Here is a 14,169-nt window from a genome sequence, read left to right as displayed (position 1 = left end):
AAGCTTTTTCTAAAGTTATATTTTGCGTCAATACACCAATCCAATTATGTACCATGTTTCATCTCTTTTTTCATATTTGGTATAGAATTATAGAATTTTTTTCATTTTTCGTAATTTTCGATATCGAAAAAGTGGGCGTGGTCATAGTCGGATTTCGATTTTTGCTCAAGTTATCGTGTTAACGGCCGAGCGGAAGGACAGACGGTCGACTGTGTATAAAAACTGGGCGTGGCTTCAACCGAATTCGCCCATTTTCACAGAAAACAGTTATCGTCATAGAATCTATGCCCCTACCAAATTTCACAAGGATTGGTAAATTTTTGTTTGACTTATGGCATTAAAAGTATTCTAGACGAATTAAATGAAAAAGGGCGGAGCCACGCCCATTTTGAAATTTTCTTTTATTTTTGTATCTTGTTGCACCATATCATTACTGGAGTTGAATGTTGACATAATTTACTTACATATATACTGTAAAGATATTACATTTTTTGTTAAAATTTTACTTAAAAAAACTTTTTTTTAAGTGGGCGTGTTCGTCATCCGATTTTGCTAATTTTTATTTAGCACACATATAGTAATAGGAGTAACGTTCCTGCCGAATTTCATCATGATATCTTCAACGACTGCCAAATTACACCTTGCAAAACTTTTAAATTACCTTCTTTTAAAAGTGGACGGTGCTACGCCCATTGTCTAAAATTTTACTAATTTTCTATTTTGCCTAATAAGGTCAACGCACCTACCATCATCGCTTTATCCGTATTTGGTAATGAATTATCGCACTTTTTCGGTTTTTCGAAATTTTCGATATCGAAAAAGTGGGCGTGGTTGTAGTCCGATTTCGTTCATTTTAAATAGCGGAACCCACATACCAAATTTCATCAAGATACCTCAAAATTTACTCAAGTTATCGTGTTTACGGACGGACGGACGGACATGGCTAAATTAATTTCTTTTTTCGCCCAGATTATTTTGATATATAGAAGTCTATATCTATCTCGATTAGTTTATGCCGTTACGGAATACCGTTATGCGAACAAAGTTAATATACTCTGTGAGCTCTGCTCAGCTGAGTATAATAAAATTAATACACATGTGTGGCTATGTGCCTTTAAAAGGGGTAGGGTGTGTAAACCCATCCGATATAAGATCTTCAAATGTATTTGAAATAACAATAAACAAACAAAAAATATTCTTTTGTAATTTTGAAATCGGAAATAAGCTTCCTCCGTACTCAACCTATTTACCTTTTAAAATATGACTTTAAAGTACTAAGCCAACACATACAGTTATCGTTCATAGAATTATTATGCCAAAAAAGGCAAACCAAATTTTTAAAGAAAAACTAAAAATGTTTATAATAAGAACTATCTTACCAACGACAATTTTACATTATATTATTCAGTTTAAACACCAAGTTTATTATTAGGTATGCATTTCCTGCAGAAATAAATGGTCGAAACTGAAGAATTTTTAATTGCTCTTTCCACATCATTAAACTTTCCAAACACACAATTCTTAGTTGAACAATTTGAATTAATTGCTGGCATTAAAATAATGCTGTTTGTTGCTGTATACATACATATGTACGTGTACTGCAAGTAAAATTCCTCACCGCAAACAACTCATAGCAAAACAGCAAATCGAAGAGAATAGGTATTTAATGCCGAAATGAAAATAAACACAAATGTTAATTTATACAAACAATAAATAAGAAAGAGTAGAGAATAAAAAATTTCAAGTGAAAAATATTGTTTTTACTAAGAAAACAAGACAAATTGAAAGTGTGCCTGTAACACGGCTAATCTTGTGTACAAACACTTTGTATACCTGAATTTTTTTCCATTTACTTATTTATTCTTCTTTGTTTACATTTGATGGAATAATGATTTCGGTGTTTAACGACAGCTGTCGAAAGTGGCACAACAAAACACACGCAATTGAATTTTACAAATCAGGGGAATTCGGTACATACTTACCTTTTGCACTCAGCTCAGCAATGCGACAGATTTTAGCTCTGTGATGTTGGCACCTACTTGGTCGAATAATTTAAAAAACCATATCTCATTCGTTTGTCCACCGTTTGCCCATGTTTGTGCAGGAAAAATTTTCGTTTGTCCACCTTTTGTTAAAAAGTTATTTCAAAAAACAAAATCGTGTGTGAAGTTGGCACCTCCATTTGCGAGTATTTAAAAAAACTAAATGCCATTCGTTTGTCCATCGTTTGTCCACGTTTGTCCAGGAAAAATTTTCGTTTGTCTACCTTTTGTTAAAAAGTTATTTCAAAAAAAAAAAATCCCGTGTGAAGTTGGCACCTCCATTTACGAGTAATTAAAAAAACCAAATGCCATTCGTTTGTCCACGTTTGTCCAGGAAAAATTTTCGTTTGTCCACCTTTTGTTAAAAAGTTATAACAAAAACATTTTTTTTCGAAAAAACCCAAAAAATTTTTTGTTTCGCTTTATTGTGCTAAATCGTATGTCCGTCGTTTGCCCATCGTTTGTCCATGTTTGTCCAGGAAACATTTTCGTTTGTCCACCTTTTGTTAAAAAGTTATTTCAAAAAAACAAAAATCGTGTGTGAAGTTGGCACCTCCATTTAAAAGTAATTAAAAAAACCAAATGCCATTCGTTTGTCCATCGTTTGTCCACGATTGTTCAGGAAAAATTTTCGTTTGTCCACCTTTTGTTAAAAAGTTATTTCAAAAAAACAAAAATCGTGTGTGAAGTTGGCACCTCCATTTACGAGTAATTAAAAAAACCAAATGCCATTCGTTTGTCCATCGTTTGTCCACGTTTGTCCAGGAAAAATTTTCGTTTGTCCACCTTTTGTTAAAAAGTTATAACAAAAACATTTTTTTTCGAAAAAACCCAAAAAATGTTAGTTTCGCTTTATTGTTCTAAATCGTATGTCCGTCGTTTGCCCATCGTTTGTTCATGTTTGTCCAGAAGAAATTTTCGTTTGTCCACCTTTTGTTAAAAAGTTATTTCAAAAAAACAAAAATCGTGTGTGAAGTTGGCACCTCCATTTACGAGTAATTGAAAAAACCAAATGCCATTCGTTTGTCCATCGTTTGTCCACGTTTGTCCAGGAAAAATATTCGTTTGTCCACCTTTTGTTAAAAAGTTATAACAAAAACATTTTTTTCGAAAAAACCCAAAAAAAAATTTTGTTTCGCTTTATTGTGCTAAATCGTATGCCCGCCGTTTGCCCATCGTTTGCCAATCGTTTTTCCATGTTTGTCGAGGCGAAATTTTCGTTTGTCCACCTTTTGTTAAAAAGTTATTTCAAAAAAACAAAAATCGTGTGTGAAGTTGGCACCTCCATTTACGGGAGATTAAAAAAACCAAATGCCATTCGTTTGTCCATCGTTTGTCCACGATTGTCCAGGAAAAATTTTCGTTTGTCCACCTTTTGGTTAAAAGTTATTTCAAAAAAACAAAAATCGTGTGTGAAGTTGGCACCTCCATTTACGAGAAATTAAAAAAACCAAATGACATTCGTTTGTCCATCGTTTGTCCACGTTTGTCCAGGAAAAATTTTGGTTTGTCCACCTTTTGTTAAAAAGTTATAACAAAAACATTTTTTTTTCGAAAAAATCCAAAAAAAATTTTGTTTCGCTTTATTGTGCTAAATCGTATGTCCGTCGTTTGCCCGTCGTTTGTCCATGTTTGTTCAGGAGAAATTTTCGTTTGTCCACCTTTTGTTAAAAAGTTATTTCAAAAAAACAAAAATCGTGTGTGAAGTTGGCACCTCCATTTACGAGCAATTAAAAAAACCAAATGCCATTCGTTTGTCCATCGTTTGTCCACGATTGTCCAGGAAAAATTTTCGTTTGTCCACCTTTTGTTAAAAAGTTATTTCAAAAAAACAAAAATCGTGTGTGAAGTTGGCACCTCCATTTACGAGAAATTAAAAAAACCAAATTCCATTCGTTTGTCCATCGTTTGTCCACGTTTGTCCAGGAAAAATTTTGGTTTGTCCACCTTTTGTTAAAAAGTTATAACAAAAACATTTTTTTTTTTCGAAAAAATCCAAAAAAATTTTTGTTTCGCTTTATTGTGCTAAATCGTATGTCCGTCGTTTGCCCGTCGTTTGTCCATGTTTGTTCAGGAGAAATTTTCGTTTGTCCACCTTTTGTTAAAAAGTTATTTCAAAAAAACAAAAATCGTGTGTGAAGTTGGCACCTCCATTTACGAGCAATTAAAAAAACCAAATGCCATTCGTTTGTCCATCGTTTGTCCACGATTGTCCAGGAAAAATTTTCGTTTGTCCACCTTTTGTTAAAAAGGTGTTTCAAAAAAACAAAAATCGTGTGTGAAGTTGTCACCTCCATTTACGAGTAATTAAAAAAACCAAATGCCATTCGTTTGTCCATCGTTTGTCCACGTTTGTCCAGGAAAAATTTTTGTTTGTCCACCTTTTGTTAAAAAGTTATAACAAAAACATTTTTTTTTTTCGAAAAAACCCAAAAAAAATTTTTGTTTCGCTTTATTGTGCTAAATCGTATGTCCGTCGTTTGTCCATCGTTTGTCCATGTTTGTCCAGGAGAAATTTTCGTTTGTCCACCTTTCATGAGCAGCAATTGTTTAGATTTTTTTCGAAAAAAATGATTTTGTTATAATTTTTTAACAAAAGGTGGACAATAGGAAATCTTTCGTAGACAAATACATATATTGACAAACGATGGGCAAACGACGGACACAAAAAGCGAAAAAAACTTTTGGGGTTTTTCGAAAAAAAAAAATATTTTTGTTATAACTTTTTAACAAGAGGTGGACAAACGAAAATTTTTCCTGGACAATCGTGAACAAACGATGGACAAACGAATAGCATTTGGTTTTTTTAATTACTCGTAAATGGAGGTGCCAACTTCACACACGAGTTTTGTTTTTTTTTAAATAACTTTTTAACAAAAGGTGGACAAACGAAAATTTCTCCTGGACAAACATGGACAAACGACGGGCAAACGACGGACATACGATTTAGCACAATAAAGCGAAACAAAAAATTTTTTGGGTTTTTTCGAAAAAAAATGTTTTTGTTATAACTTTTTAACAAAAGGTGGACAAACGAAAATTTTTCCTGGACAAACGTGGACAAACGATGGACAAACGAATGGCATTTGGTTTTTTTAATTACTCGTAAATGGAGGTGCCAACTTCACATGGGATTTTTTTTTTTTTGAAATAACTTTTTAACAAAAGGTGGACAAACGAAAATTTTTCCTGGACAAACGAATGGCATTTGGTTTTTTTAATTGCTCGTAAATGGAGGTGCCAACTTCACACATGATTTTTGTTTTTTTGAAATAAATTTTTAACAAAAGGTGGACAAACGAAAATTTCTCCTGAACAAACATGGACAAACGACGGGCAAACGACGGACATACGATTTAGCACAATAAAGCGAAACAAAAAATTTTTTGGGTTTTTTCGAAAAAAAATGTTTTTGTTATAACTTTTTAACAAAAGGTGGACAAACGAAAATTTTTCCTGGACAAACGTGGACAAACGATGGACAAACGAATGGCATTTGGTTTTTTTAATTAATCGTAAATGGAGGTGCCAACTTCACATGGGATTTTTTTTTTTTTTGAAATAACTTTTTAACAAAAGGTGGACAAACGAAAATTTTTCTTGGACAAACGTAGACAAACGATGGACAAACGAATGGCATTTAGTTTTTTTAAATACTCGCAAATGGAGGTGCCAACTTCACACACGATTTTTTTTTTTTTTTTGAAATAACTTTTTAACAAAAGGTGGACAAACGAAAATTTTTCCTGGACAAACATGGACAAACGGTGGACAAACGAATGAGATATGGTTTTTTTAATTATTCGACCAAGTAGGTGCCAACTTCACAGAGCTACAGATTTTATCGTTGCATTTAAAAAAAAAAAACAAACCATGTGCAACGCTTTTATGTTAGGATGCACGTGATGATTATTAAAATGCTAAAACAGAAGCGGATGGATACTAACACGTGACAAAACTTCTTAATACACTGGACAAGAGCTAAACATGTGAGACCGATTTCAATAATATTGATGTCTACAAAAACAACATTATATTATATTGTTGTTACTAGCAAAAAGAAAAGGTTTAATATACTTTGTATGTTAGGCTGGGCTGAATCGATTTTTTTTTACTGGCTACATCTATGTAGAATATTCTCATCAAATACGGAGTCTTAATATTAAAGTGGTAAATCCAGTTATAATTTCCCATTAATATTAAGAGTCCATATTTGGCGAGTATATTCCAGAGATTTCTGGCAACAAGTTTTTCTGTGGCCTATTCATGAAAATTCTCGATTTAGTTTTTGGGTTATCCTTATTTGTAAACACCATGGACACATTTATTCTCTGTAATCCATGGCACAATTATATGATTGACTTATTTGATCAGATGATTTAATTTATTCATTGCACGGGCGTAGGGATTGTCAAAAGAAGATGGCAAACGCAAAATGTAACTAACACATTGACAATTATTTAAAGGTAGTTTCACACCGCTTGAACTTATTGTTTAGTAAATGCATCCAATTAAGCGCATTATTTTCGCACCACGCACAAGAATTGCAAACATTTATGCTTTCTCTCCATTCCATCCACCTAACACCAACACGCAAATTTTGTCAATCTGAACACAGGTATGTTGTTGTTGTGGAGATGAGTCAATCATATAGTTGAACCATGATGTACCCCTAATGTGTATGTACTATATAAGACATACTGAATAAGTGACAGAACAAAGGTTCGAGGAGGTATAAAGACCCATATTTGTATTGGAGCACTGTTTATAATTTGCAAGTAAACGTTTTCTCAAACTCATATCAAGTGTTAACTCTCGACTTGAACACCTTGAGAAACATTTCAAAAAGCACTTCGGTTAAATTCCATTCAGGCCATGACTGAGATTAATTTTAGAGTATGACAGCTCTTAATTTTAAGAATAGCGAAAATCACATATTAAAAAGGTGTTCTTTAGTTTGAGAACGGTATGAACTGGTATTTTTTGCGGCTTTGAGGGAAAACATTTGACATTTGAGAATAAGTTAAGCTCTCAAATGTGCTGTTAACAGAGAGTAAACAAAAGTGCTTATGGGGTACATTATCTGGTAGAAGGAAAAAACTTAAAGCAAACTACCCTTAAAAACAGGATTTCACAATAAATACATAACCTATGGCGAGTGTGACACGATAAGGCAATGCTGTCAATACTGGATCACGATCCATGTTGATGGATTTCAAAATTTCTAGATATTTTGCGGTCCGGACCATGATCCATCAGTATATCACGCTCAACGTTCATGGATCAAATTTTTAAATCCTTCAATATGGATAGTGATACTGGCAGCATTGCCTCATCGTGTAACACTCGCCTATGTAAAAGGGCTGTGGAAACCAATCGATTATTCGGCCAATCGACTAGTCGAATAATCGAGTAGCATTTTTTGTATTTTTAGAAAATCGACTAGGTGGTAATCGATTTCAACAAAGCATGCAATCAAAAAACTTTCGTTATTCGAATACTGACGGTTTCATAAATTCAATTTCTTGTCGTAAATAAATAAAACTTAAAAGTTTAATAAATTCAGTTTTTTTGTCATCAAAGTTAAAAATAGTAAATTTTTTTCCTGTTCCGCGGATGACAAAGAATTAAAGTGCAAAATATGTGAGCCGGAGATGGCTGAGACCTAGTTTACACATGACCAAATTATCTTCATTTTCGTACTTAATTATTAAATAATTAATTAAATAGCTACATTTCCCATATACATATTTCCTTCGACAACCGGCAATTATAAACAAATTTTGGAGATGGAAAATTTTTCCCTAGTCCCTCTAGGATGTCATGTCTAAATGGAAGCACAAAATAAAATAAGTAAAGATGTCTAAGTTCGGGTGTACATTTTTTTTCAGATAAATTACTTTTCTACAAAACACGTGGCACCGCCCGTTAAAAAAAAATGTCTCCCCATTTCCTCTTACAATAAAACTTGATAAGTGAAATATCATTGATTCAAAACTATTTTTTGCTAAGTTATCGCTTATTATTCTAGTCTACGACCCTTTTAAACTTGTTTTATATCTAAGTTGCCGTGGTCTTTAACCGATCCCGTCCATTTTAACTAGAAATATTTCCTGCTATAAGGAAAATATGCGTACCCAATTTTGTTACGATATGTAAATCTTTCTTTCTTTTCTTTTTACTCTGTGTGCAAAGCACGCTGAGTATAAAAACGTGAAAATTTTACAAATAGTTATCTAGTTTCTATGAATGGATATGGCCGGCGTGGTATGGTGATAGCATTCTCCGCCTACCACCCGGCTCAGCTACAGTATACTGCCGAACTTATAGGCCCTGGATAAAAGGGATGTTTATAGGTTGTCTTAGGCTCAATTACGTACCAGCATCGTGGAGAGAAGTCGACGTGGTCTTTATCCCCAAGGCAAGGAAAACCTCCCACTCTAAACCAAATGATTATAGGCCTATAAGCTTATCTTCTTTTCTGCTAAAAGCACTCGAAAGACTCCTAGAGGACTACATACGGAGGATTGAGCCATCGCTTCTTTCGCAAGCTCAACATTCCTATACTAAGGGTAGGTCAACTGACACGGCCTTGCGCTCACTGGTATCCGTTATCGAAAGGTCACTTGACCTCAAGGAATACACACTGGTGGCATTTCTATATATAGCGGGTGCCTTCAACAACGTTCTCCCTGAGGCAATCACCTCGGCGCTGGCCGATCTGGGGGTTGACGCGTGCCTGGTGCAGTTTATATACAACCTGCTTACGCATAGGCAGATTAAAACTGAGCTAGGTGGATGCGTGATCCGCAGACCGGTCGGCAGAGGCACTCCGCAGGGCGGCGTTCTCTCTCACCAAGTGATCGCGTATGCAGATGACATCTGCGTCACCATGCGGGGGAAATTTCTGCAAACTCTTTGCAGAGGAGCTCTGCATTACCGAGGCTCTCGGCTCCACTCCAGATTCCGTTACATACATACATGGATACATAGATACATAGATAGATACAGGCCAAGCTAATAAAAGCGTGTTAAAAAGGGCTCCAGTATGCTCTTTCGTAGATGTGCCATGTATCCACTTCTATCATTAATAAAGGAATGCGTTTTTCGCATTATGTGCAAGGTTTCAAATCTATGGCCATTTGGGGTGGTCATAAGTTCAATTGACCTTATGTCCGTTGACCTTATGTCACCACGCCATCACATTATTGCATTGTCATCGGGCCTAGATACGTGTGCAAAGTTTCAATCAAACTTATGGCCATTCAAAGTGGTAATAACGCCAATTGACCTTATGGCTGTTGACCTTATGTCACCACACCATCACATTAATGCATTGTCATCGAGCCTTGATACGTGTGCAAAGTTGCAATCAAATTATGGCCATTCAAAGTGGTAATAAGGCCAATTGACCTTATGGCCGTTGACCTTATGTCAACACACCATCACATTAATGCATTGTCATCGGCCTTTGATACGTATGCAAAGTTTCATATTAATCAGACTTCTAGAAAACTATTGTGTTTATTCAAATAATGCTACTAGTGATGAAAATTTAGTTAGCGATTGGGTTTTCAAAACTACGGAACAACCAGTTACCTCTGACAAAATGTTCACCGCTTTGACAACAGCGGTGGCAAAAAACGGTGATGAGCACCGAACTTCCTGCAGTTTCCATTGCCTCTGGAGATCGGTTTGTACTTTCTTCAAACAATTGAAGTTATTTATTAATAAAAAAAATTAACATTTAGAATTAACATTTTTTTCATGTATGTTTAAAGAAAATAATAACAAATTAAAAAAAAACACGGAAAAATGCAGAATTAAATTTTGCAAATCGTCTGTGATAACTGTTCGTAGTTTATACAACAAAGCGGTGGCGCTGAAAACGGTGAGTATACGGCCGCTCTTTCGCGGTCGTAACATAGCGGCACCGCTTTGGGAGAAAACCAGGCCTTGAGCGAGATGAAATTTTTATTTTCATATATTTTACAAGCACGCTGACAGCTTTTACAATTTATAAAAAGAAATAATTTTCATAGCTTTCTATCTTTACATCATAGCAACGCATTTCGCTTCCACTCTGCCGTCAGCCTAATTTTTGGAGCCTCCATAAAGAAATCTTAACGTTGACCCCTATGCGACACCCCTTTGTCCTCTCCAATCTGTACGTTTACTTTATTTATCTCATAATTTATTTCATCTTATATCTTAAAATCATCACCACAAGAGCTAAAATATTTCGTTAAGTAGCTATAGTGACCGTAGAAACGCCGTAACAGGGAAAAAATGTTTGCCGGCTGTTTTTGCCCGTAAGTGTACATACAAGGTAGCGAGTTGGTCGTGTGTGGATCTTGTAAATCGGGATTATGTTATAGTAAATTTATGACGACGCATTAAACATATTTCTTTAGTCTCGACTTGTGAATCATTTGAGAACAAATGTTGTTTTTAGATTTCAACCGATAGCTCACAAAATTGTTTGATGTTATAAAAAAAGAAATTGGGAAATTTCTTATTCCCAAATTCACTTCAATCACGATCATAATGAAATTAAATCGAAAGGCTCTTTTCAAAGTGCTATTCTAACTTTTTAAGAAATGTTTTGGAAGAATTTGAGAAAACGTTTCAAATGAAAAACAATGGTGAACATCAAATTGAGGCTAACGTTTTCTTAAATTTCAGCTGACAACTTTATGTTGTCTATAAATAACAACAGAAAAATGATAATTATTAATTAAAGGAATAGCGATAGGATAAAATAAAATATTTCAATGCTTCATACTGATTTCCCTTCTTACCGACCTTAAAAAGGCCTTATGAATTGCCTAATTAATTTCTTTTGTCATCAAAAATTCAAAGAATTTCGCAAATTTCCAGCAGATAAATATTTTAAGAGACCGGTTTTTTTACTACCAGTTAAACGAAAAAGGAGAAACGCTCCATATATAAATTTGAACAAAATCTAGTCTAAAGAATACGCACTGTCAATGCCAATGTCTTAATGACTTGGCAGTCTATTTCTATTTTAAATGAAAAAAGTTCTCATCAAAAAATGCAGATGGTGAGCATAAATTAAATATCTTACTGTCGACTACGTATGTACAAGTAAGGTTAAATAGGACTCGTGGCAATGACACTTCTACCATAGCTCGACAAAAAAAGAATACAAATATATATTTAAAAAAATAGACACATACATATACTATTTTACTACCTTTATACTAGCTCACTTTCTTGTTTTCCGCGTTTTGTCTCAACAAAATTGTAGGATCTTGAAATCTATATTTTTAATAACTTCCCTCGAAGTAACAAGGAAGTGACCTAACATAAAGGTATTAACATAGTATATGTGGGCGATTCTCCGCGATCTATCAGTTTTACTAACCCAAAATTTTGGAAAAAAATATTCGATTTTCAAATATTTTCAATCATTTTCTATGAGTTTTTTTAGCTAAAAAACATTCCCAAAGTGGACGGGCTACAGCTATTAATTTCTGTTCTTGATACAGAAACCTGCCACGGTTGTGACATTACACGCGTGCCACGGTTGTGACATTTTGACAATAAATTGCTCATTAAAAACAGCTAGTATAACTCGCAAGACTTTCCGTAAAATTTTAAGGTTATGTCATCAAACTTTAAAGAAAAATGGTACAATAGAAGGTACTTAACTTAAACTACAAAGATACAAGTGCCACGGTTGAGACACGATTTTTGATACGTACCGTTTTTCCAGTTCTTCAGTGTTTAAAAATGGATATTAGTTATTTTAAGACTGCAAACATTGGCATGGAAATATGCGGGGACACTTGATCAAAATTCACACTCACTGTCACATACCAGTGTGCAATAAAGCAGTACCAACCTAACGATTTGAAACCAGTGTGCAATAAAGCAGTACCAACCTAACGATTTGAATAACATTTTTTACTCAAAAACTCATGGACACTTTTCAAAATCAAATTAAAAATCGAAAACAGAAATGTTATCATTAAAACACCATTTAATATTGCAGATTAAGTCAAATATTTAATATAATGACAGTTTATTACTCGTGTAATTCAAGATTAAAAAAGTGACCACCTAAAATGTTATGAAAAATGTGGTTGTGGAGATGCCACGGTTGTGACATTTGTAGGGTATTATGAACTATAACTTCATAAAACTGATGACCAGTCAATAAAATTAAACATGAAACTTTAAAATAAACATGATTTTAACTCAATTACATAATTTAATTCATAGACAATGCTTTAATATATTTCAAATTTCGAAGACACAAAACTGTAAGCTCGCGGAGAATCACCCATATGTCAATTTTTTAAATATTTATTTGTATCCCTCTTTTGTGGAGCTATGCTAGAAGTGTCATTGTCACGAGTCTTATTTAACCTTACTCGTACATGCACACAATGCACCCAAAAAAAAATATCCTGAAAATAGAATTTAAATTATAATAGTAGCTATCATCCGGTGGCAAAGAGCCTGAGCCAGATAAATAATTTTGCATGTAAATGCAAAAACAACGATTTGAGCCAGATAAATCTAGATAGAAGTCTGGTTAAATTTGTGAGCCAGATAATTTGTTAATTACTTGTCTTTAGTTTGGCAACGCTGCCTTTAATAAACCTACTTTTTCAAAAATAGATGCCGCTGCTTAGCCTTTCGCCGTATGAGTTAAATGAAAAACAGCGGCGACGTCTGCCGATCACATTTCACGTGTGCGAAAATATCACATCTGCTTCTCAAGTCTCTCAATGATCCAGAGCATTCCCGTGAAAATTGAGCGTGAGCCGGAGCTGTAAAACTCACTGGATGACGGCAAATAGTTATATTGCTGTTCGCATTCGCCATTACTCAATACAACGAGCACCAGCGGTACTCCAAAAATTTTTTTTTCGATATCACTCTAAAAAGTGTAATACTGTACAATTACAGAAGACTTTTTCACATTGCACTATTACGAAATTTGTTAACACTGCACTTTATTTTTTTGTGTGCTTAATTTATGCGCGCCATCTGCGTTTTTAAATGAGCATTTTTTTTATTAAAAAATAAAAATGCCTCTAGACGGAGCAAGTTAAAATGGAATCTTGCGGCCAGTTCGTAAGCAAATTTTCGGTAAGACCTTAAACTTGATAAATAGTCCAGTAGGGAAATTCACTAACTTTTTACGATCCAATTTATTGAAAATTTAATTAACGATTTTTGAGTTGCGATAACGGCTGCGGGTTTAACGCCCAGGCAAAGTTGCTATAGCCATAATGCCTTAATCATAACCACATTTTTACTTAACCATATCTATTAGCGTCGGTTACACTGCTCTACAAAATTAAACTTTTCGCATTACCCTGGATTACCACTATTTTTTTTTATTTGCTATAGTCCCTTAATTATAAAAATGGAATTTAAAATTCTATGGAGCTACGTTTTTGTTTTTTTTTTTTTTTTTCTCTAAAATTTGCCTTTTTTGAAAAGGAGATCCATTGATTTTTTAACTACTTATTGGTTTCAGAGTTATTTGCATCGCATTATAAAAAAATCGATTTTTTGTATTAAACATTTCCATTTTTTTTTTTTCTTCTTTAATTCGTAAAAAATCGAAAGAGACAAAAACTTACAACTTTTATTAGATGATCGTAAAACTGTGAACATTTCAAATAAGGCAAGCTTATTTCATGAAAATCCATGGATAAACGGTAATCTTATTAACAATTAAGTGAATGAAGGGAAAATACGTATTTTTAATATTTTTGTTTATTTAGCTATTTAAGATACCTTTATTAAAGAAATTCTACAAAATTTAGTACTTGAAATATTTAAAAATGGTTTCTACTTTTTGCTTGTATACTGTAATTTTCTGAATTTGATTCTCGTATAAGAAACCAATTACAATCCCCCATCATATTTTCGTTCCAGAATCCTTGATAACGCTCCTCTATTGACGTAAGTTGTTAGTGAAATCGTTCTCCATGCTCGTCACTGACATCACCACGATTTGAAGGGAAAAAATCCAAATGGGAATGTAAGAAATGCATTTTTAGAGACATGTTTGCACCTGAAATTATATGTATATGTAATTTAGAGGTTAAAATTATGATGAATATACAAAAATCATATCATA

The 14,169-nt window shown here is 33.9% G+C and overlaps 1 protein-coding gene and 1 long non-coding RNA gene across 5 annotated transcripts in view; both read right to left on the bottom strand.

Annotated features, from left to right (window-relative positions):
* Window positions 1-1,603, bottom strand: part of LOC137236723 (uncharacterized) — a 58,972-nt gene extending 57,369 nt beyond the window's left edge. Inside the window, exon 1 of the long non-coding RNA XR_010948598.1 lies at window positions 1,380-1,603. This is a non-coding gene — a long non-coding RNA (uncharacterized lncRNA). The remainder of the gene's footprint in view (window positions 1-1,379) is intronic.
* Window positions 1-14,169, bottom strand: part of Hs6st (heparan sulfate 6-O-sulfotransferase) — an 812,621-nt gene that overhangs the window by 774,159 nt on the left and 24,293 nt on the right. The gene's annotated exons all lie outside the window — the stretch shown is intronic.

The sequence above is a fragment of the Eurosta solidaginis genome, chromosome 1, assembly GCF_040869045.1.
Source record: "Eurosta solidaginis isolate ZX-2024a chromosome 1, ASM4086904v1, whole genome shotgun sequence".
In the NCBI taxonomy this organism is placed as follows: domain Eukaryota; kingdom Metazoa; phylum Arthropoda; class Insecta; order Diptera; family Tephritidae; genus Eurosta; species Eurosta solidaginis.
This window is presented reverse-complemented; position numbering and strand designations above follow the sequence as displayed.